Below are 26,294 nucleotides of genomic sequence, written 5' to 3' on the forward strand. Positions count from 1 at the left end.
CCTCCAGAGATCATCGAGTCCAACCCCCCTGCCAAAGCAGGTTCCCTACAGCAGGTCGCACAGGTAGGCATCCAGGCAGGTCTTGAACATCTCCAGAGAAGGAGACTCCACCACCTCCCTGGGCAGCCTGTTCCAGTGCTCCGTCACCTCACTGTAAAGAAGTTCCTTCGCACATTTGTGCAGAACTTCCTATGCTGCAGTTTCCAGCCGTTTCCCCTTGTCCTATCTCCACTCACCACTGAAAAGAGTCTGGCCTCACCATTCTGCCCCCCACACCTTAGATATTTATAGACCTGGATCAGGTCCCCTCTCAGTCTTCTTTTCTCAAGGCTGAACAGACCCAGTTCACTCAGCCTTTCCTCATAGGAGAGATGCTCCAGGCCCTTCACCATCTTGGTGGCCCTCCGCTGGACTCTTTCCAAGAGATCCCTGTCTTTTTTGTACTGGGGAGCCCAGAACTGGACGCAGTACTCCAGATGAGGTCTTACCAGGGCAGAGTAGAGGGGGAGGATCACCTCCTTTGACCTGCTGGACACGCTCTTTTTAATGCACCCCAGTAAGCCATTGGCCTTTTTGGCCACAAGGGCACACTGCTGGCTCATGGCCAACCTGTCATCCACCAGGACACCCAGGTCCCTTTCCGCAGAGCTCCCCTCCAGCAGCTCATCCCCCAACCTGTACTGGTGCATGCAATTATTCCTCCCCAGATGCAAGACTCTACACTTGCTTTTGTTAAACCTCATCCGATTTCTTACTGCCCAGCTCTCCAGCCTATCCAGGTCTTGCTGAATGGCAACACAGCCTTCAGGCGTGTCAGCCAATCCTCCCAGCTTCATATCATCAGCAAACTTGCTGAGGGTGGCCATTATCCCCTCATCAAGGTCATTGATGAAGATGTTGAACAAGACCGGACCCAGCACAGACCCCTGAGGAACACCGCTAGTTACAGGCCTCCAACCGGACTCTGCACCACCAACAACGACCCTCTGTGCTCTGCCAGTCAGCCAGTTCTCAACCCACCTCACTGTCCACTCATCTATCCCACACTTCCTCAGCTTTGTTATAAGGATGTCGTGGGGGACAGTATCAAACGCCTTGCTGAAATCAAGGTAGACTACATCCACTGCTCTCCCCCTATCCACCCAGCCAGAGACAACATCATAGAAGGCTACCAGGTTGGTCAAGCACGACCTCCCCCTTGTGAACCCGTGCTGACTACTCCTGATAACCTCCTCTTCTTCCAGTTGTCTGGAGATGACATCCAGTACAAGCTGTTCCATCACCTTTCCAGGGACAGAGGTGAGGCTGACTGGCCTATAATTGCCTGGGTCTTCCTTCTTGCCTTTTTTGAAGACCGGGGTGACGTTGGCTATCTTCCAGTCTTCAGGCACCTCCCCCGTCTTCCAAGACTTCTCAAAGATGACAGAAAGCGGTTCAGCAATCACCTCTGCCAGCTCCCTCAGCACCCGTGGATGAATTCCATCGGGTCCCATGGATTTCTGAACATTGGTGTTGCCTAGGCGCTCTCGGACCACCTCTTCCCTGACAGAAGGGAGGTCTTCCATTCCCCAGATCCTCTCACTAGCCTCCAGGGTCTCAGATTCCCGAGGGGGAGCTTTTTCACTGAAGACAGAAGCAAAGAAGGCATTCAGTATCTCCGCCTTCTCAGCATCCCCCGTTACCAGAACACCCCCATCACTTAGCAGGGGAGCCACATTCTCCCTAGTCTTCCTTTTACTGTTAATGTACTTGAAAAAACCTTTTTTATTATCCTTTATCTCCTTTGCCAGATTTAATTCCAGGCGGGCTTTAGCCTTCCTTGTCGCATCCCTGCAGACCCTGACAACATTTCTGTATTCTTCCCAAGTAGTCAGACCCTTTTTCCACATTTCATGGGCCTTCTTCTTTCCTTTGAGTTTGTGCACGAGCTCCTTGCTCATCCACACAGGTCTCCTGCCACCCTTTCCTGATTTCTTCCTTACAGGGACACACCGATCCTGAGCTTGGAAGAAGAGCTGCTTAAATGCCGACCAGCTCTCACAGGCCCCCTTGCCTTCCAACACCCTAGCCCATGAGACAGCTCCAAGGAGGCCCCGAAAGAGATCGAAGTTGGCTCTCCTAAAGTCCAGGATAGCAATCCTACTTTTTGCTTTACTTCTTCCACTCAGGATCTTGAACTCCACCATCTCGTGGTCACTACAACCCAAGCTGCCCCCGACCTTTACTTCCCTGACAAGCCCTTCTCTATTAGTGAGAATAAGGTCCAGCAGTACCCCTCTGCTCGTCGATTCCTCAACCACCTGCATCAGGAAGTTGTCTTCAACACATTGCAGGAACCGTCTGGACCGCGCATGCCTGGCCACATTGCTTTTCCAGCAAATATCTGGATAATTGAAGTCCCCCATAAGCACCAGCGCCTGGGATCGTGACGCTGCTTCCAACTGTTTGTGGAAGGCCTCATCAACCTCCTCCTCCTGATCAGGGGGCCTGTAGCACATATCTGCCTGTAGCAAATATCAAATTTATCCAAATCAATCTATATAAAATTTTCTTGTTATTTCTTTTAAAGATTTTTAATTTCCACTGATCTTATTTCATAACTGAATATTGCTCAGGCTTTAGATTTATTTTTAATCTAGGATGAACAAAATTTATTCCATAAGAAGCATTTCCCATATAATACAAACTTTTTACATATGGGAGAGAAGGAACAGTGCTCTTTATTTAACGCCGTTGGACATCTGTGAAAAAATAAATGGAAAAAGCTGGTCATGAGTCAGTGTGTAGGCTGCTTAATTTCTGTAAAAGGATTTAGCAAAACCAGAAGGCAAACAAAGAACAATTTTAAATGACATTTTAGCATTTTTATACTGTGAAAGGGAAAAAAAGGCAAAGGTCATGTTTTGAGAAAAGACGGCTCTAATTCATATAGAAATGTATATGCATCCAATTTGCTGTGTCAGAAATATGCTGCACCTAATTGATGATGTGCATTTGAATAGATGCTAAGATACTACTTAAGGGCAAGACAGCACCACCATCTATGTACTGGTTCCCAGATAAAATTTTTGTAAGCAGGTTGCATCGAGAGAATATTTAGCTTAAATGCTCTTTGTCTGAGACATGCAAACAAAATGCTAGGATGGAATTCAGCTCTTGAGTTCACGTTAGGGAATGAGAACTTCATCTGCACTATCTTACACTGGTAGATAATAGACAACAAAATATTACCTCATACGGAACAGTTTCCAATCCATATTTTGTGCAAGACTGATCTTCCCCTGAAGCTGGCTGCAAAGCTGAAGGGTTTTCTGAACTTAGAATTCTGTCCTCAACTTTTCTGAGTGTCACAAGTTGAAATGTCTTGTTGTTATTACCGGGAATATTTGTCATCAAAGACTTTGTTTTGCTTGTTCCAAGACATCTTGGGAGGATGAAGAATATTTTTAATTCCCATCGGGTTTTACATGACTATCACTTAGATGGGTAACACAAAGAATTTGCAGAAGAATAGCTAAGTAATCATAAAATGTGAGACATCAAAGAGATGCAGATGGAATCAAAACAAAGATAGCTTTGTTTTTCTTGCCATGAGTAGTTAGTCAAAATAGCATCTCAAATTGGGAGCAGTCTCATCAAACTTTGAGTATTAGTTGTGTGGAGGTCTATATATGACTTAGTTAGTTAGATGTTTTAGGGATCGGTGGAAGAGATCTCTCTTCACAGGAAACAGTTTTGACCTTTTTTAAAAGTTGGTTTCAAATTAAAATATATTATGTCCTTGAAGTGCTTTTCTCCAAGGGAAACCTGTCTATGTGTACAGCCACAGACAAAACATCTTGCAACATTTTGCCTACAGGTGTTCAAGGCCAGGTTGGATGTGACCCTGGGCAGCCTGGTCTAGTATTAAATGGGGAGGTTGGTGGCCCTGCTTCCGGTAGGGGGGGTTGGAGATTCATGATCCTTGAGGTCCCTTCCAACCCTGGCCATTCTGTGATTCAGTGACAATTTGAAGGAAGACTGAAAGAAGGATAATGCAGTAGTCATGAGTGTGCTTAGAAGCTTTGAAATGATTCTTGGTTTGCACTACTGTAAATTGATTCAATTTGAAGCTGTTTATAAAAACAAGTGGAATGGTGGCTGCATTTAGATCTAACCTGTGCAGCAATTGGGTTTGTACTAATTACTTGAAGTTGTAAAATCCCAGCTGATATTTTTTATGGATTTGTTTTCTCTGTTTGTTTTAATGATTTTCCAGGAAATAAGAACTATTCTAAACTGTGACTAAGACACTGGCAGTTATGTTTCTTAATAAGATGGACATCTTCCCAGAAAATGTTACTTCATTCCTTCCTGCTTTCAGACATTCCAGTTCTAATTTCAAATTGTACTGGCATTGCGACATGGGTACAAAGAGTAATTTTCTTCCAAAGCAAATCCATCAATTTTGATCTACTTCACAGTCATTACCTTGCCTTTCTGCATATCAAATTCTCCTGTTTCTCTGGTCCCACCTGAACTAAAATTGTCATTGACTCATGACAGATCAATGACTCTACCAGTGGCCAGAAGTCTGAGAAACAGACTTTTGTGGCAGACTTTTGATATTTTCTTGTTTACCAGAGTATTTGAAATGCTTTTGCAAGTTGTTTTTGCTTCCTGATACAAATATTAAGGGTTTTCAAAAATAGTTTCATTAGAATTAAATAATTTTTATTCTTTTGCATATGTCACTCATTTGTCATAGGAAATTTAAACAACAGCATGGGCTGTTGGAGCTGTTATTTAAGCAGTCACATTGGTGCTTACCCTGGCTGAAGGCAGTAATCTATGGAATGAAATGCCTGGAGGAAAAAACAGGTGTTCTGTTAGACTTTGATCACAGGCAAAGTTAAAGCATTTGAGCGGTATTGAATGGCACAGTATTTTCTATTGATTTCAGAGTACGTGCCTGGTACCTGAATCAAAAGGACTGTCCTTATGGTTCGACTGCAAATTGTTAGTGCAGTCTGCCTCCCATTTTGTTGGTTAGTCTCTCCTCATGTCTTTTCTAGATTGTAGATATCACTTGTAGAATATGTTGAAGTAGAAGGTGGGAAACACTCACTCACCAGGAGATCATAATTAAAAATATCTTTGCCTTTTGTACCTACCCACAAATCAGTCCTTCAGGTTTCAGAGGCCAATGAATTTATTCTTAGCGTGTAAAGACAGGTATTCTTTTTCCAACTTATTTCAGAGCATTCCTGTCATCCAGGAGAGGAAGTACAAAAATCTGTCCAGAACATTTAACTTTAAGGTCTCCAGAGGGCAAGTGTATCATGTCACTATTTGACTTTCTGCTCAAGATTTACAGTCCTAACTGTAAGAGAGACTTAAGCATTGTCAGCATAACTATTGGAGTTACTTCTTGAAACATCTTTTCTAATGTACCCAGTATGACGTGGTCTTCATCCAAAGTATAATTTTCCTTGCTGTAAAGGAGGAAGAGTCAGTTGTGAAACTAACATTCTAAAGAAAGTCCATTGAATAAAAGAGCTGAGCTGTTTTATTAGCATTCTTCCAAAGAAATATATTCAGACTGGCATGGGTGTTATGTTATTCAATTGAGAAAGAACACATGGTAATTTCTAGTGCTGGTCAAGACAAGATTTCTGCTGAGGGCTCAGAAGTAAATGTATTTCACTGTATGTGTTTCCCAAGCCAAGCCAATTCCACGCTCCCAGGAAAAGTAGGACACACTAAAGGGTGGATTAAAAGGTGGGTACAGCTGTACTCACATGGATCATGTTTTTTTGTGTGTGTGTGTGGTTTTTTTAAAATCTGTTTATAAAACTACATTCATCTAGTATTTCCTAACCTTATCCTTGTTTTCTGTACACCTAATGGTTTCTCTGGATAAAGTAAAACTCTTAAAACAAAAAGAATCTGTTGTGACAAGTTAAGTGGATTTTCACCTGATTGGACGTGGTTTGAAGTCTTTGCTATGTCCTTTGTGTATACCTTATTCAAAACAACAGGCCCAAAATGATGTTTCACCGGGAGGTGCTATATATGTAAATGGTACACAGATTTCTCAATCCTCACCTAAGAGTCTGGGATTCTATCTGGGATGTAGAGCACTCTCCTCCTGCTGGCTATTGCGTATGAAATGGGTGCACACACTTTAGAAATCAAGAATTTCACACAATACAAGCTTCCTCCTTGGTTTTGGTCCCTTTTCTAAACATCCTCCTGTGGGCATTCACCTGTTCTCAGTGTCATGAAGTTATGTAAAGAAGAACTCTATACCTCAGGAACCAGTTCTTCTGCATATGATGGATATCCTAGAAGGTCCCTTCCCTCAAGGGGAAATGTTGAGCTTACAGACTTAACCTTTCTTCTCCATCTTCCTCCTATTTGTGTGGCCTGATAAAGATTAAGATCGACTGCATAACCTTCTTGGGAAGCCAGTTTTGCTCCCAGTCTCTGATGTGAGGGTAGAGCCAGGGTATGTTGGGAAGGCAGGGGATTGTCAGGTGAGAGGGGAAGGGGCAGAGGTCTGGAATCTCCACCCTCTCCAGTCTTGAAGGAGGGAGGATCATCCCCCCAGGGAGGAGCAGCTGTAGTGCAGAGCAGTGGCTAACACAAACAGCCCTGTTCCTACATTTCCCCGTGGAGATTTACTACTGAGCCTTTGGTAACTTGCTATGATGACTAATGCGCACACAGAGCAACAGTGGAAATATTGTCCCAGTGTGACAGAGGCAACACCAGAGGGCACTCACTGATCCTTAATCTTTCACCTTTTGGCATACAATACTCACCCAGACTCTGCTGAGTTACTGGAGACCAGCCTCTCCTGAGGTAGAGAATTTATAAAAGTACATAATCCCAAACTTATTACTGCTCACATTGAGATACAGTTTTTCAGTGGGGGACTCAAATCCTATCAAGCAATTTCTACCATCAGTACAGGGGAAGCTGCATGAATGAATCCCACAGTGTGTAGAAAATGCTGTGGTTTCAGCTTCTAATCAGTGCACACTTTCCTGTTTGTTTTTCCTGAAGTGTATCAAAGTCTGCTGTAATGCAAATCTGGCCGTTCTGTTATTTGTGTTTAGCAGCAGGATCTCCAGGTTAGTTCCCTGCTTGGTGCTTTACATTAATCCATTTTCTGATTGGAAAAGATGTGAAATTTACTCAAGAATGAAATTGTATTCCACATCATTACACTGTTCTCATTAAATCTATTATTTCCACATCATTGCCCAAGAAAATACCCGATGCGAGAATCCTCTGAGAGTTCACTTCTCTAATTCACAGGACAATTACAAAATTGTTTTTGCCACAGTGGGAAATGTTGACTGCTGGGTCACTTAAATTCTTGCAGTGCCAGCTAATAAAAAAAAGCAACTCCTTCTGCTTGCCGAACAAGAATGCAGCAACACAGCCAGAGGATATGAAAGGCTTTAATTTTATTTTTTTTCCACTTTTGCTTTGTTTTTTAATTTTCTTTTGTCCTGAAAGAAGATGTTTTCCTGGGACAAATAAATAAGATTTATTTTATTTTCAAGGTTGCTGTCTTTCTATTAACAAATGAAATGCAAATACTTTTAAATCAAGCCATCTATTTATGTAAGTAGATTGCAATATAATATAGATGGAGTATGAGCTGCCCAAACTATTTCATTTTGGCATCCTCCTGATAGTAAAGTAAATCTTCTCTTTTAATCCTTCCCAAGGGCTTTAGCAAAATATTTGTGTGATTTCCTTATTCCAAATTCTCTTATTTTCTGTGCTAGTCATGGAAGCATTCACGGAAACATTTTCATAGAATCATTAAGGTTGGAAAAGAGCACTAAAATCATCTAGTCCAAGTGTCAGTCCATCATCACCATGCCCACTCTCCATGTCCCTCAGCGCCACATCTCCACAGTTCTTGAACACCTCTAGGGAACGGTGACTCCACCTCTCCCCTGGGCAGTCTGTGCCAATGCCTCACCACTCTTTCTGAGCAGAAATTTTTCCTAATATCCAACGGAAACCTCCCCCAGCACAGATTAAGGCCATTACATCTCATTCAATTGCTGTTACCTGGGAGAAGAAGCTGACCCCCACTTTGCCACAACCTCCTTTCAAGTTATAGAGAGCAATGAGGTCTCTCTTCCTTGAGTTTCCTCCAGACTGAACAATCCCAGCTCCCTCAGCTTCTCTCCACAAGACCAGAAATAAGGCTCTCCAGAGCCTTCAAAGCTCCCTTTTTTGCTAAGATATATTTTTGTTATTGCTGAAAATGAATGGGTACTTTCTCCACACAGAGCTGAAGAAAGCACTCTAAGTGGCTATGTGGCCTACAGGCTGATCCATGTTATTCTGAGCAGGGACGAAATTGGCAAAACCACTTACAAGTTTGGCTGAAGTTAATGACAAAATCTAGTTTATTGTTTTTTGTTGGAGGTTCAGGGCAGCTTTGAGAATTTGGGGTATCTCACCTTACATTTGCATTGTCAAAGCCTGGACATGTACGTGTGCTGTAAATGTACAGTCTGCATCTCAGTTGTAAAAGTGTGAACACATAATTACTGTGGGATGCTTAATTGATTTCCCTGCCAGACTGATTTTAATGAGGGCATGGTAGACTTGCCTTTAGTTTCTGTAAAAAAGACCAAAAAAATTTTGGTGTTTGCAAATATTCTCACAGAAGGAGCTGTGTAAACTCAGTGTGCAGATGGAGATTTTGGCTTATCAGGTAATTAGTGTTCCTCATTTGGATTTCTTTTAAACACTGACTGTTCATCTTGAGGAAGCCTGAAGTACAGTTGATCCTAAATGTAAAGAAGATCAATATGACAGTCTGCAATCCTTGTATTACACATCCACATTTCTAACTGTCACTTGTAGATTATAGAGAGACAAATATAGTGTTAAATCAAATTTCACCTCAGCTTAAATTTGATCCTTAGCTGAATCTTGTCTGTAAAAGGAGCCTTCACTGTCAGTTCAGTTGGAGACTACATGTCTGACTTCAGGGAGAAAGATCCAGTCTTATACTTAATTACCAGAATGAGAGCCCTCTTAAATGTATGACTAACTGAAAGACATTCAAGCCAAAGAAAAACATAGCCCTGCATAAGCTAGAGGAAGGCATGGTGCCTGAAGAGCATCAATCCAAACCAAACCGAACAACTCACTCTCAACACAGTGTTTTCAAATTTATTTTTGATAATAAAAAGGAAAATAGAACAAGAATTGATTCCTTATACATATAATCTATTTTCATATGTTTTTGTATACGTACAGTAACACGTCTGCCCGTGGTGCCGTCTTTAACTTCATCATGACATATATCCCATTGAATTTGCCTTGAAATGTGCTACAGACTCCATACACAAATCTTTGTGTATAGTGAGTATGCTACTCGCACTAATTTTCCCATGTATTTTCCAGTCCTCGCAAATATTCATGTAAGGTAAATGTTGCATAGCTCTTTAAATAGGTAAATATGTTTGCACAGTTACTCTGTGGTTATAAGGTCTGTGCATACTCTGTATGCATGCTGAAATGGTTGTACATGTGCGTGTTCATATTAGCAGCAAATGCAGTTGTGTTTTTAAGACTGAATGTTATCAGAGAAAAATAGGCTAGAAGGATGTCAATTAAAATTAGTGATCACAAAGTTATCTAGTGTTTTTTTACCAGGAAATATATACATACCAGGAGAGAAAATGCATACATTTCATTTGTTTCTGAGTGAAGGTAAAAGCTGTGATTCTTCTTAAACATAGTTACTAGCATGACAGATCTTCCCTACCCTTGCTTTATATATATGTAGCTATATATCCATATATATACTCACTTTCACTTGTAGCAGATGGCATTTTTTTTTAATCCAATTATAAATATTCCTCTAATTACATGACAAGGTTGGAAAAAAAAAAAAAAAAACCACAGATTATTTTAAAAGCATTTCTAACCACTACAGTATTGGAGACCTAATAAAGAAAAAATAATATTTAAAATTATGCAGTCAGTTCAGGCTCGCTTAGCGATTTTCAAGACAACTGAGACAGAAAATTGGTACAACACATAGTACCCTATCCCTTAAACTAATTTATTCCTTATGAATTCAAACTTAATAGTAAATATACTCCCAGCAGAGTGAAGCATTTTCATATACAGAAACATACAGAAAACAGCAGGAGAACTATTATCAACACTGTCTTTTGAAAGAGGTTTTTTTTTTATCCAGCATGAATTTATCTGTACTGTTATTCATTTACATCATATTTCTTTTGATAGTACAAGTATCATTGTCAACATTTGTATTCAGCATTAGGGAAGCCTGCAGTCACGATTCTTTTAGGAGTTAGAGTATTTCTGTAAAAAATTGTGGTTTCAGCCCTCATCTACTTTTTTTGTTATTTACAGAAAATTGTTCAGGCTAAAAAAGAAATCCGAACTGTTTTCATCAGTAATGATATGTGGTCACTGTGTTGGAAAGACAGAATATGTTGCATACGCAGTTGGTTGCTACGGTCAGTAACTGTGCCCCCACTCATTTGCTCTCTCAGTCTCCCTCCAGTAGGAGGAGGGAGAAGAAAAATGTGAGAATAACTCATGAGTTCAGGTAGAAAAATTGTGCATGTTTGTTTTTAAAAAAAATAATGTTTTGATACAGAGGCCCTCACTCACCTCCTCCCAGCAATGGATTGATACCCAGCCAGTCTCTGAGCAACATTATTTTGGCTTTGACATCATGTCCAGTGTTAGTTCAAACATTCATGTTTTATCAACACTGTTCTGACAAAAATCTATAACACAGTGCCATATGGGCTGCTATGAGGAAAATTAACTCCATCCAAATTAACTAAGGCTGGATTCCTATAGATTACTATAGGAACTGTGGGACTAATGCAAATATCTACATGTGAAAATATGTATGAGTAGGATATATATTTCGCTGTGGTTATTTTTACAAGCAAATGTTGTCTGCCTTACATGAATGACAAGTAAGGCTATGAAAGGCTATGAAAATATATCGGTAATAAATATGGTAAGAGGGGTTCAAAAAACTTCTAAAATGTCTCTGTTGTCTGTGCTGTAGAGAAAAACATGATATAAATCTTTTCAGATGAACTGTGCGTGGCCAGCTTTGAAAAGCTCCATTCCAATTAGCTTTCTCTGGAACTCAGAAAACTATTTCCCAAAGACTCTGTGTCATGTCATTCATTTTTTTCTTAGATTTTTAAAACTGAAGGAGAGTTTTACTACTTTTTGTTCTTTAGGGAAATAAAAAGTATGATGAGGTCAAACCCTTATATTGCTATTCCATTTTGCTTTAATCCTTTTGTTTGAGGTGAGACTGTGCTACCTTCATATTGATCAAATCCTGATCTCTGAACTTGATTAGAACTTCTGTCTTAGGAAAGGTTGTATACTGAAGGCACAGTTTGATGAGAAATTTTTATATTGTTCACAAAGTTATATGTGAAACAGTTCTACACTGCACCCTGCTGAAAGAGGAAGTCTTCAAGTCCTTCCCCCTCTGCATACAACAAACAAATCCTTCTAGTTCAGTACAGACACTCACTCATTTATGACTGCTTTGTGGACTGAAACAAATTGTTCTTTCTTTTACCAAAATCCTTTGTACTTTCTCTATCAATATCTAAATCAAAGATCTGGGCAAGAATGCTCCCTATATGTGAGTAACTCATCAGCCTTTGATAGATAGTGTCCCCCATCCAGAATAAACTCAGAGCTTTCAAACCTCTAGCCAAGTTCTTTAAAAATGATATATCAAAAATTTCCATACACTCTGTAGAATTCATAATAACTTACACTTCACCTTTATTTTAACTTTTTAATATTTTTTCTTGTAAATTCCAGTAACTCACCAGGCCTGCATGGTACTAAAGAAGATGCTTGGAAATGCTTTGCGTGTTCTAAATGAGAGAAGACCATAAATATTTTAGCACTGGTGGTTTTTGCAAATGCTGTTTCTTAACACTCCTAATAAATTCCAGTTTCTGTATGTTACACACTCTAGGATGATGTGGAATATGTAAAAAATATTTCTGCCACATTTCACAGGTATATCACAAATTCATATCACAGGTATTTCACAAATATACAAGAATCAAAATCGTTGTTAAACTGGAGGTCTTAGTAAAAATAGATGGGAAGAGAGTAGTGAAAGTGCATTTTTTCATTTAGGCTCCATGCGAGCTGACATACATTCACAGTTCTCATGACTGTTCAAAACTATTCAGCACTTTCTACAACAACAAGGTTTAGAGAATTTGGCAATTTAAATATGCATAGCATTTTAAATATGCAATAAATTTATCTGTGGTGCAGGCAAAGGAGGTTTAATAATTTATATAAATATTTCTCCTGAACAAGATGAGATAATTTCCATCTGGAAATTGTAACTGGAATGAAAGAAATTAAATTTGGAGTTTACACTTTAACATTTTTTTTATAAAAATAAAATCTTATAAATTAAACTCACTGAAGCTCTCAGTTGAGGTGATGCTACATGCCTACCTCATTCCAGCCTGGTTGAGAGCTCATTGCAAGGTGCCTGCTTGTACAGCCAGCAATGTGACCCATGAACCAAAGCTCTGCTGCTCTGAGATTTCTTTACACAATGCTGCCTCATCACTCAATTTGTAAGCATTTTGAAAAGCTTTTCCCCAGCTGCTGAAAGTTTCAAGGGGCATCAGATACTGCTTTCAATATTTGATGATGGATTTTAGCACTAACTGAATTTTCAGAACATTTTTAGTCCAAAGGATGTCTTTTTTTTTTTTTTTTTTTTTTTTTTTCTTTTTTTTGTGGATGGGATCTCTGCAGTTAGTCCATTTCCCACAGGCCAGAGAACAGCTGTGAGACCATAATAACTTTCAGTCACTGTTGAATGATCTGAATTTGACCCAGATGTGAAAAGGCTTTTACTTTTCATTTGAAAACGTCTGTGTTTTGTAACAGCCTCTTAGTGTCCATTTTCATTACCAGTTGCTTAATTCCCTTCTTGTTTCTGCTGATGGAAATTACTCACAAATGTCTGTACCACAGGAATCCTGGCGATTGCAGAAAACAACCAAAAAAAAACCAACAAAAAACCATAAAGCAAGGTATATTGGGACAAGAGAACTAAGATTTCTTTGGTTTCCCACTTTCTGTGAAAAGCATTAGTATTATAAAGAATATAAACCAGAACAATTCAGTGCATATTTCTTTCTGTTGTGCCAGTAGATGTTATTTTGAATAGATACCATGAAAAATGGTTGAGGGATACCAGAATAACTGCAGAATGTGAAGTTCTTATTATGTATTAAGTAAAACCAGCAAATGTAATGAATAATCACATTTCTTCACAAATGTAATGTAATGCTATTAAGATGAACCCACAACCTGAAGGGTTAGAACATGCATTTACAGGTCAGGGTTCTTTAATGAGAAAAATCTCACATACGTATTTTGTTCTTATTTCTTCTTTTTGCTTACTTTCTACAAATAGTTTTGTAAAACAAAGGATTTTCTTCTTTGCCTTAACACAGATGAACGCAATAAACTAAACAAAAAAAAGTATTTTTAAAGTAGATTTTAGAAAAGAAATAGGCAATTTCCATTAGATAGCATTGCGTTGCCAAGCTCCTTTCTGTAGTACTGTATTTATAAAAGAATTCAACAGTTTGATGGATGGACTTCTGTATTACCTTGAGAGTAAAGAGGACTCATTTTCCATCATTCGTAATTTGATCTAAGCTAAAAACTCCTTTTAGGATATACAGTGTTTCAGACTGATGTGAGAAATCCTTTTGCTGCAGAAAAAGCTGTGTGCATCAAACACCGAAGCACTGGAAACCTGTTTGGTTGGAACTTCACTAATTCACCATTTCTACAGGATGATGATATATTTGGTTCTTTATTGATTTATTTCTGCACCTTCAGGTTGAAGGGCTGCTTAAAGACAGCTCGCTTTAAAACTGCATGTAAGTCTCCTTCCCCTTAGGACTTCTGCTAGAGGAAGCACTGAAGGAAAAAATATCAGACGGTTTGCTAATAAAACTGTGCATGTGCCTTCAGCATTTCTCTGAAGTGCTTTAAAAATTTTGGTTGCTCTTTCCATTTCTAATGCTGTGAGGAAAGATGATCATGTGCTTCAGATCAAAGCTCTGGAAGGGGTTACCAAAGTCTCAGCAGACATCTGATTGCTGATCAGTTTAACCAAAAACGAGTTAAACAGCAAAGCATTTCCACTTCTTCAGACTATTCAAAACATGCAGATCAGGACTGTTTTGATGCAGTCACAGTACATTATCCATAATGTACTATTTGTACAACAAAGGCTTGTTCAGAAAGCCAACAGCATCCTGGGCTGTAACAGAAGGGTGGCAGCAGGAAAAGGGAGAGGATTGTCCCCCCCTGCTCTGCCCTTGTGAGGCCCCATCTGGAGTACTGCGTACTACACATCCCCGGATGTTCACAGAATCACCTTTATTAGTACATACTTCAATGAACTACATTTAAAGAAGGGAGATTTAAAATAGTCATCAGAAAAAATTCTTTACCCAGAGGGCAGCGAGGCCCTGGCACTGCTACCCAGATGCCCCATCCCTGGAGCTGCTCAAGGTCAGGTTGGATGGGCTCTGGGCAGCCTGAGCTGGTGGGGGCAACTATTTAGATAACAGTTTAGTTTTGCTGTATTACATGAAATACAGAAATTGTACACAATTTGCATTTAATCCTTCTTTACAGGACAAAGGTGGTATTGATAAAGGACTAGTACAGCCAAGGGCTACTGCCACCTTTTTTCTGGATACATAAAATAGCGAAGTGCTTGTATTTACAATGAACCTCTTCTCACTCAGGGCAGGAAACTCATCCAAGGTGAGTTTTATTTTTGAAAGGTGGAAACAATTTTTCCCCCATTTCCAGGGAGAAATCTGTAGATATCTGCTAAGGACAAGAGCAAAAAACAGGATATATGTGCTTCCTCCCCCACTGTGTGTATCAGTATTTCCCTTCCTTCAGGCACTGAAATGATGAAGATTGGCTTCTACATAACTTTGATGATTAGCTTTTTATCACTAAATTCTGACCCTTGTTCTCTATTGAGACAGAGTAGATGGAAATACTAACTGAACAATTTCATATGAAAGCAAAAATTAATTTTCTTATGTCTGTCGATGTTAACTAAAGCCTCACTACAAAATGTCTGACAGTGTCTTTTTCTGATATACATCACCAGCAGAGTAAAGCTTTCTGTGTTAGAATTCTCTTCACCTTCACACTCAATCCATAATTTTTACAACAAGCGCTTACATATAGGGCAATATTTCTTCAATTTCATACTTCACATTTGTCTTGTTGACCTTGAAATGTGTGCATTTTCTCTGGATCTTAATATTTTAGAAGTACTTCTATTCTATACTGTCCTATATTTGTATATGGAAGATACAAATTAGTGCCATCTTTATTTTCAATGATAATTATCAGGATTTGAGTCTATAACTTTCAAGCACTTACCCTCATTTTTTTAAAGCTGGATTCCTCAGAAAGATTTTTCTGATGCTTTTATCTTCCCCAACACATATTCTGTTGTTGTCAATGAAGTGAAATTCTCTAAAGAAAGGTATTTTTTTAATAGTGAAGGAAAAAGTGGTACACATAATTTTATAATAATATATCTAGTCCGTGCTTTTCAAGATTCCAGGCCTTTATGTTTGTGCTATAAAGTTAAATGCCCTACATGAAGGTTATTGCTTTTTTTATGTTTTCAGTATGTTCAGGGTAATCTTCTCTTCTGTCTTGGAAAGTCAAACCAAGTTGTCTCTGACTTATTTCTGCTGCAGAATGGCATAAAAATATTGTTTCCTTCAGCCTGTCCCATGGCTGTCATTCATGAACTGGTGGAGGAGCTGTTTGCTCTTGAACGAGTTCCAAAACTTTAGCTGATTTCTGCAGATACTCACTTTCTCATGGTCTCCTTAATTCCCCAAGGGAAATCTTAAAACTGTGGAAAAATCTAAACCTATGAGCCTTTTGGTTGGTTTTGTCAGATTAATTCCTAGCCATCACCAAGAAGAGAATGTGCCTCAAATCTCATTTTCGTTTGCTGCTATATGTCACGTACTCAACCAGTGGTCACATCTCCCCATATGGTTGGGATTTTCATAATTCCATGCTTTGGGCATAGTTTAGGAAGGACATCCTGCAGCATTACTGCATTATTGAGCCCATTATTTCCCCTTTGGTTTTTCCTTAAAGAACACCCCTGAGAAGGATTTATGGCCATCTCTCCAGTTGCTTCAGGCACAGAACTTCCTCTGCATTTTCCATTGTCTCCTTCATTGTGACTTATGAGATCACGAGGTAGCTCTACTTGATTTTGGAAAGATTTAGCTACTCAAGGGTTTATACTGTTCTTCAGAAATGGCTGTCACTGGAGATAGTTTGGAGATGCAGTTTGTCACTAGCTGACTAAGTGATATCAGTCTTTCTCTTTGCACACAGTCATTATGCTATGTATGCTTTTCTTGCCATAGACGATATCTCTACAGAGGAGAAGCAGGTGTCAAAATGAAGATCTGATTTTATCTGAAAATAGAAGCAAAGCCAAACGTTTTTTACTCTCATTTGGTAGTCAAGTATGTAGTTTAGTAATTAAGCTGAATATTCTGCTATTCTGATGACTGTATTTTTATGTAAAACGTGCATTTATCACTTTCTCAGCTTGGTTTGACTTTTTTCAGTGAAGGCAGTTGAAGGCAGCTTGTGAGAAATAGGACAGAATATTTTTGTCTGAGTATCTTTTCTCCTAGGTTTTTAACATTGCTGGAATAAGTTCAACATCTCAAATATCTGTTTCTCTTTTTATCTCTGTTGATAGGATGTGTCTTTCAAATAAATATTAGATTATTCTGATGAGGTAATAAGGACTCCACCTATCACACTTGCCTGTGCATAACTCTAAGGTTTACAACAATTTTAATAACAAGGTTTCAAGGGTGTTCTATTTTGTTTTGTCAAAATTTTAATTATTTTTCTTTTGCCACATGACTTCACACTCCAGAATTTCTCCACAATATTCAAAACAAACTTTCTAGGGAGGAGCATTAGCATTTGCTTTTGAGGCAGTCTGAGTAGTCTTATAACATAGACCAGTTATGCAATCAATAACTGCTTAGCACATGTAGCAGAAATGTAGTTCAAATGCAAATATTGAAGGAAAATATCCACTTTTACTGTTTGAGAGGTAGAAGTTCATCCAAAAACATCTGTGAAAATAATGTCAGTTTAAGCTTCTAAGCTGGTATGACGGAGATCAATACACCCAAGCAACAAAACTGATTAAAACTTCTTTTTCCAAACATGATTATACCACTGTTTTCCATCTGGTATAGCATGTGTTGCTTACATCTTTTCTTCTCCTTGGTTTATACATTCTTGCTATTTACCTTGATGTCTCCTGAAGCCTCAAAAGGAAATAAATGGTCACGAGGATGATCGTAACTAGAGATCCTAAGGGTCCTTTCAGAACAAACTTCAGGAACTCTACAATTTACATACTTCTATCCTAGCTCATGACCCTAAAATCTGCTTATGTTATGTAGAACAAATCACAAACCTAAAACACTATTAATTAAATCCTGAGTTTGATGAAATGACTCTCATCTTAAAAGTGATTATTTCCATTGCCTGACAAGGAGTTCAAAGGAGACAAAGTTAGACATAGAGATATGTATAATTTGACTTACACATTCACCCCAAATCTTTGAGCCCATCACAAAAATTCTAAAACAATGGCCAAATGCTGTTTTCCTGTTAAACACAGGCGTTTATGTCTTGAAGATCCCCTGAAAAATCTTTGAAGAATGAGGTCTCGGGGAAAACCTGGCACAGGCTGCCCAGAGAAGCTGTGGAGCCCTACCCCTAGAGGTGCTCAAGGCCAGGGGGATGGGGACCTGCACAGGCTGCTCTGTTGGATGGTAACCCGGTCAACAGCAGGAGGTTGGAAATGGATGATCTTTAAGGTTCTTTCCAACCTAAGCCATTCTATGACTCTATATTTTATTCTGAAGAGAAACGTATACCCATCAGTTTTTCCTTCTCTCTGTACAAGGAAGAGGCTGTATGCTGCATTCTATTATGAACTATAATCTTTGACTTCTCATAGGCAGAATGACTTCAAAACTGAAGCCATTTGCTGCCTTCTGTTAAAACTCTTTATCTTACACTTAGTCACTGTCATATTTCTGTCCATTAGACAACCATTTTTGAATGACTTTTTGAACTGCTGCTGTTATTAAGATCTTTCTTGCCACACGTGTAGTTGATTGGATGACTAAAAGAATGGTTTGAAAGACATAATTTTATCCATCAGTACTCTGGTGGTACTTACAGTCAGTGTTTGTGATCTTACAACACTAAATTCAATGACTCTACAATGAAGATGTTAGCACTGAAGAATAAAAACTTCTTTAGAAGGCCTATGTGTCTTTAGTATGTTTATTATGCATCAGTAAGTGAATACAACTGATTACCAGTCCTCTTCTAGAAGTTTGATGAGTCAGTGTATGTGGAGTGCTTGATTACCTGAGTATCTTATTTTTCTTTATTTCTTTTCTGAGAAGAAGAAAGTTATAGGGTTTTTTTTTCCAATTGTACTTAACTCGTATGAATTTGTTAGAGTATGTTTTTTTATGTATACGAAGCTTGTAAGCCTTGATATTGCTAATTTAGAGGGGCTTCCTAGAAACCAGAAGATTTTTATGTTCTTTGTTTCGTCTTAGTGTTCAATGCATGAACTGAAAGACCTTTTCCATTATTATTTAAACAATGTTCTTTAATTCTGGTACAAAAACTGTGGCTTCTTTATTCTACAGGATCAGTCTATTGCTGTAGCCAAGCATTTGTCGAGGACATCAGATTTCTCTTACTAAAATGACCATATTGTATACATGCCTTGCTTGCACAAAAATTATATATGGAAATGACTCCCATATTTTCAAAGGAGATTTACTATTTAATCAACAAGAAGCCACATGAGATCTGCATTGTTTGAAAAAACATCAAGTAAATAAATCAACATTTCTGATGCAAGTCTTCAGCATTTCTTGAATGATCAGCAGGGCCACGGGTTGACAGTATCTGTGATGATAATAATTAACTGTTTTGATTGAATGTGGATTTGAATATATTCTGTCATAGACTCAACATCAGTTGGACTCATTTCTGTAAGTCCTATTCCTCTTAAGAAAGAAAAATTACTATTGTCAACATCTCTTGTAATTTAAACCATCATTTTATGTGAAACACAGCTGTCAAAAACAATTTCTTCCAATTCAACCAAGTGTTTCTGTGAAAAAAAAAAAGAAAAAAATCAATTAGTATTGTGAAATTCCTGACATGCAGACTGCTGTTGATAATATGTGTGTTTTCATCTGTACCCTGTATGTTCATATCTCTGCCTTCTCTAGGAAACCATAGTGATAAAATTCTCATTTTTTGTTTTGAAGCTACTTTAGAAAAACATTTCATACAATATTTTCAGTAGCTTAAAATCATTTGATTTAATACAATGGAATGAGTAAATCACACATTACAAAATGTTCCCCTCCCACCTACTCTAAATATCCTTGAGTACCATTTGATCTCTCCCTGCAGATATTCTACTATATATGTTTCCACATTTATGCAAATACAAGGAGCCTTTTTTTAATAATGAATGAATTCCAGGGCAGATCCATCCCATCTCCTTTGTAATCACAATATTACAGCTGATATTTTGCAAATGAAGTAGATGTCCCATTGTTCCACAAACTAGACTTCATCAGTTTTGCCCAGACACAAAGATCAACTCAGTCATAGATAAGGATTTACTTTCCAATAGCAGGATATGGCTCACTCTGTTCCTTCAACTGAATGGATGATTTGGACTGAAGATGTTCTGTCTCTTTGTAAATCATACCGTAAGTCCATAGCTCTGCCATCAGTGTTGCCATTGACCATAACCTGCCTACTGAATTTATATATTGGCTCAGGACTGATGCTTTCCAGGTTTGCTCTGCTTGGACATTTCTGGACCTGTCCACAGTTTTGCTAGAACTAAAGTAGCTGTGACAGAAGTTTCTCTACTCAGTCAAGTATCTGTTGCTATTTTGTTTTACACATCTCCATGTAATGTATAGTTTTATTTAGATAGCAGTAGCAACCATTTGTTCTAGCTAGAATGAGATATTTATGATTAACACAATAAGGCAGGATGCAGAAATACAAGTGTGAGAGCAGAGGCACTGAGAATTAGAAGAATGGAATTTTGGCAGGGGAATGTAGGCACGGAACCATAGGAGATGGGGCCCAGGATGATGCTGACTTCACGCCGTAAACAATTCATTAGTATTCAGTTGAAAGTACCTGCAGATCTGCAGCTGGACAAAATAGTTTTTAGGGCTAATGGAATTTAAAAAAAAAAAAGGCACTGTACATCATACATGTATATGAGGCAGGAGAAAAGTACATGCATGCTTCAAAGTGCAGTTCTTCCTCTTTAGCAATAAACTAAATAAAAAGTTCTTGAACTTGAGACCACATATATGACATGATGACGTGTTAGGACAGTGCCTGGGCTCTGATCCACACTGAGATTCACTCAGGACATAACAGTAGGGTTAAAATTGAAAATTACATTATTTGAACAAGAATAGAATAACAGGTTTCACCAGTCAAGATCTAGTCTGTTGTTTACTTCCTAGCATTATACTTGCTTCAAGACTTTCTCTAAAACACCTCTTACTTAGTTAGCTCCTATGAGCATTTTATCCTGCTACACTGCGGTAATTCTGTGCCACTGTTTTTATTCTGAATCATTAATTTTCTTGTGTGATAGCAGCAAAGATTATTCCATTATCCTGAAATAACTTGAAAATAGGACATTATTGCTTGCATTTATTTTGGAACATCGAGAAAGAAACATTTCTGATCAATTCTTTCAATTTTCTACTCATCTAATACTGGCTTGCTTTTTTGCAATAATTTCTCCCCATTATTTGTAGAGGCAGTCTATTGTGCTGACAAGATTCAAAGAAGTTTTCTATCATCTTTTCTTCCCAAGGGAAACAGCAATCTGTAGCTATTTTCCAGTGTTGAATTTTCATAAAAGCACTTGTCTCAAAAATTTTTATATAAAAGTCTATTATATACTACTGTATATCTACTATATAGCAGATAGTTTTATTGCCAAGAAGAGAGAAGTAGTGAAGGTATTCAAAGCTCACAATTGCATACTTGCTCTTTCTTCCTTCAAAACAGCAGAGTAGGAAGTATTATTTATTTTCCTTTATAACTTTAAGAAATAAGTCAACCAAGAGCAAAATACTTTTAATATACACGTATTTTTCTAACTCATAAATAGTAATGCACAGCAAGGATAGCTTTCCCTTGCAATTATTTTCTTTCTTAAGATATATTCTCTCCAGGAGTTTATCAGTAAATTTTCTGTGATGGTAAATTATTACTTCTGTACAAAATGTAATCATGAACTGAGTCAGAAGAAAAAACAAAACGACACTTATTTATATTTAGAAAATCAACAATATGTATTCTGTCCACATGTTCATGATATGCATTTGCAAGTTCTTGTATCTTACTGGTCACAGACTATGGTCAGCCTGTGAAAGAAGACATAAATAACATAATGAAGTCTATGAGAATATGTATGCTGTGAGATAGCATAGCTACCTTTATCTTGCTGTTGTATATCTCCGGAAAAGAATCGCATCTCCTCCTCAGATTCTGCCTTTGGATCACCTACCACTACAAACGCAATCATAAAATCATAGAATCATTTGAGTTGGAAGAGATCTTTAAAGGCCGTACAGTCCTATTCCCCTGCACGGAACAGGGACACCTATGGCTCTTTCAGGTGCTCAGAGCCACATCCAGCCTGATCTTGAGTATCTCCAGGGATGAGGCATCCATCACCTCTCTGAGAAACCTGTTCTAGTGCTTCACTGCCTTTATCATAAGAAACTTATGGATATAAGGAAATGCAATGTGATATTCAGTCTGCAAGATATTAAAAATTAAGTGTTCAACTGATTACTGTTCTTGTTATATGTTACTGTAACGTATACTATTATATGAAGCTGTCTTTAGCTTATTGAAGTCATTTAGAACATCTGTGGAGAGGATTCCAGGGTTAATTTACATCGCTGTTATATAACATCATTGTCTTACATGGCCTTGTGCACACACATTGAAGAGCGTTACCTCCAGTAAATGAGTTCATGTATACTCTTTTTGAAATGTAGGAGACTTAAAAATCTTCAATGATGGAAAATTTCTTGATATCTTTCACAAGAAAGTCATCACAGTTATTTTGGCATTGTACAAAATGGCATTTTTCTTCTGTCAATAATGCTTCAATAGTGAAGAAGAAGGATCAAAATAATCATTAACACTGAATTACTGGCTTTTTACAACTCTAGCAACAGTAGTTTACTTCATAATTTCTTTCACTAAAAATAAAACATTTGTGACAGAGTGTGTTCTTAGCTGGCTTCGCCACTCTATCTTTTCAATTTACAAAATGAAATGGAGGAATATTCTGGAAACAAATTACAGGAACAAAGAATTCTGTATGAAAGCATTACAAGTCCACATTTTGTAACTTTTCCCTGAAGACCTGTATATTACTTATACTGTAAATCCTTGACCAACAAGAAGCACTCCTTTGTGAATTTGCGTCATCATGAGACCTTTTGCCAAATGGAGGTGACTCCATTTTCATCTAGGAGGCACCAAATCTCTTGAGAGCTCTATCTCAAATTCTCATCATCTTTTTCAAAGTCTGATGAGTCACAAACAGATGTCCTCTGTCTTTTGAACTGCCATCTGCTGTAACTGGCTGGAAGATGTTTGTCGATTTCTGTCAAAGTGTATAAACTTTTTTACTGAAAAGCCTATTCCTCAGACAGCATGTTGAAGAGCAGCCCTGGAAGGACAGCAGATGTTTTTGAGAGCGTGGCAAAGTTCCACTTCTGTTAATTTTCTTGTAGTCCTTTCAGAACAGGAACTGGATGCCATTCTCATTCATTCTGAAAGTTTTAAGAACTGTCCAAGCTCTATAATGAGAATTTCTTCACAGTCATCTTCTGCTTGGTTTATTCCTGTTGAAACAGATGGAGTCATAATAGCTCTCTGAATCATTCTTAAGCTGGTGTAATAATTTGTATGTGATGAATATTTGTATGTGTTTGATGTGGTTTTTTATCCAGGGGCCATGCCTTTTGGGTCAAATGATATTTTACACTAGCACATAAAGTGAGTTCCTTAAGCATGACCATAGATAGGCAAGGTGAACAAGATGGCTATTGTGAGAATGTGTCTGTTCATGCTACTTTAATCTTTAAAATGAAAGCATATAAGATTTACTGGCTTTTAAACTTCTAGAGATAGCAACATAATTGTAGTATGTTTCTGATGTATTTCATGTCTTGGAGCTTTCTGTATCTTGTACTGCCTTATAGGAAGCTCCTTACCATGACAGTTGCTCCTTCCACCCAGAAAAATTCCAGAATGGAATTTATCAGGATTAAGTTGCACCCATTCGACAGGTTTTCACTCTGCATAAGGAAAGTCATTTCTGTTGTCTCCACCTTTGTTTTTTCGTTCTTTGTTTGAACGCTACAAATTCCATGCCAGGGAAAGACAAACTACGTTGGTGCTTTAATTGTGAGAGAGATCACTTGTCATAAAAATTGTCAGTCCATTCACAACATTAGTTATTAATGAAATAAATCACATCTTAAATGCTGTTTAGAAACTTATCTTCACCTGTGAAAGAGCAGTTGCTCTGAATGCTATAGATCATCTGCTCATTTAATCATTCATAGCATTACTGTCATATGGTCCAGTGACTGCAGAATTGCCTGCATCACCTGCTGACCCCAGAGAGTTACAGGTTATCATCTCAAAAGAGTATAGCTTCACGTGATTCCCCTATATCAAGATATAACTCATCAGTGCTCAGCAGAATTGGAATTCTCTTAGTAGGAGAATATTTCAGGGAACTTGACATTCACATTCTTCTTAACTTTCAGCCTAATGCATAAATCTGTAGCACTATATCTATTTTCATTCACTCTTGTTTTAATTTAATTTCTATATAACAGAATAATTCTAGGACATACACTAATAGCCAAAAATAAAAGTTTTTTAACCTAATACTCTAATGTACATTCTGCTGTTTTCCATGTGTGCATGTGCATCTGTCAGTCCTTTCATCAATTCATTAACGACTATGGATGCAAATACAAAGATGTTGAAAAATAAACTGAATCTTCCTCATGTGTACAGAACATTACTGTATGGATTCTGAGAGGCCAGAGTTCAGAACAGCAACAGAATTTCATATTTTATTACAATGAAGGGTTTATCAATGCCATTGTTGATCTAATATTCATACTCATGCAATCACAATCACAGAACTCTTATGGAGAGAAGTCTTTCTAATATCATTTAAATAAGAAGAACTAATATGAAGACTGAAGATACGAGCACAGGAAACAGATATACGACCTAAAAATGTAAAAAGAGGAAAGAAGGCTGAGGAGAAAAAAGAAGTTGGGAGGGAATATGCCATGAAGAATGGGAGGAACATCTTTTGAAATTTTGTAGCATTGTTTCTTCTTGTTTATACTCGTATTTTAAACAAGTGAATCACAGATTCCAGGACCAAAATCAATTTTCTTTTCCATGGACAGAACGTAGTCATGGATTTTCACTTTTAATAATTTCAGATGTTTTAGTTCATGAGAAACAACAGCAAAGGTGAACATCTGCTAAATTTCACAATTACTTATTTCATTTTGTAAGATTCTTTATCAACCTTTTATCACAGATGAGTGGGAAGTGACTAGAAATGCAAAAGGCTACCAGAAAGGATACCTAACACTAACCACAACTTCTTGACAGCAGCTAATGAAGAGTTGCTTCTGACTCAGCAGATTCTGGACAACAAAGAGAACAAAAATTATGTGGTACACATGACATTGGCAGAACTGTACATCCTTTCAAAATGAACCCAGCTAGAACAGCCAGAAAAAGTGTACAAGAGGTAGCGACCACAAGCAAAGAAAAGTAGAAATGCTATTTGAGATGCTTACCAACACAACCAAACCCTTGCTCTTTCTTTAATTTCTACAGACCAGAGGACAGGTTCTTCCAAAAGCAGAAATCCTTCCTCATGCCCAGAGACCTAAGAAAGGGTAAGACAATGTTCTTAGCCTGAGAGTGACAGAAAGTTGTTACTGGTGTGAAGACAATCCTTTTGACAGCCTCAGTATTGTTAAGGTGAGGATCTACACTCTCACAAGATGCTCTTATTTACAGGGAATGCTGCAATAGCCTTCAACCCTTCAAACCTAATATTAATGAAGTCTTACACAAGTATTAACTTAACTATTCTCACCATCAGCCTGGGACGTACATAAGCATACAAGAGAGTTTTTGCTTTTTCAGAGGAAAAACATACTGTAGGGGAATAACTATCAGTTGTAAGATTAGACTTCAGAGCTTCTCAGTGAGTACATCTGTGTTTCTACTCATTTACTATTGCGACTAAAGAAAGAGAGAAAAGAAATGTTCCACTTTCAGGCCAAGCAGCTCAAGGCTTTTCACAGCTGTTCTGGCACTTTCTGGCTTTGCAGCATCATGTGATGACAGAGTGTCTCTGAAGCACAAAATGCTAAGTTTGTTTGTAATTCTTCAGACAGGTGGGCTCAGAGTTTACTGGGAGCAAGAACCAGTGCCTGTTAAAAAACATCCTGTCATCCTGTTGTTTCTCAGTACCCAGTTTAATCAGAATCTAGAGAATCTGAAAAAACTGGAAGGAAAAAGGAAAAGGCTTTTTAATCAGTTTTATTGCTGTTGTGAACATCCTGATAGAAGTGAGAGGGCAAGGGACAGAGAGCCTTCAACTTACATTATTCAGTATCTCCAGTTGTTTCCAAGTAGTTTCTAAAGCTATGGTAAGATTAATGCTTTTTAATAAGTATTCATTTCTTATTTCTTTCTCTCAAATGTTGTGTTGATAAGCTTTTTAGATTAGGAGATAATGTAAAGGACTTCAAAAGCTTATATAAGCAATCCCTGTGGGCTTCCTGAATACAACTGGGAGTAAAACTAACTGAAAGTCTGCAATGAGGCAATTAGCCACAGGGTGAAGTAAAATGGAGGCAGACACTTGACAATTATGTATGCGTCATTACTTGACTGTGTGCTTAGGTTTGCGTGAGTGA

The sequence above is a fragment of the Lagopus leucura genome, unplaced genomic scaffold (genome assembly GCF_019238085.1).
Source record: "Lagopus leucura isolate 7727_CA_CO unplaced genomic scaffold, USGS_WTPT01 Super-Scaffold_702, whole genome shotgun sequence".
In the NCBI taxonomy this organism is placed as follows: Eukaryota; Metazoa; Chordata; class Aves; order Galliformes; family Phasianidae; genus Lagopus; species Lagopus leucura.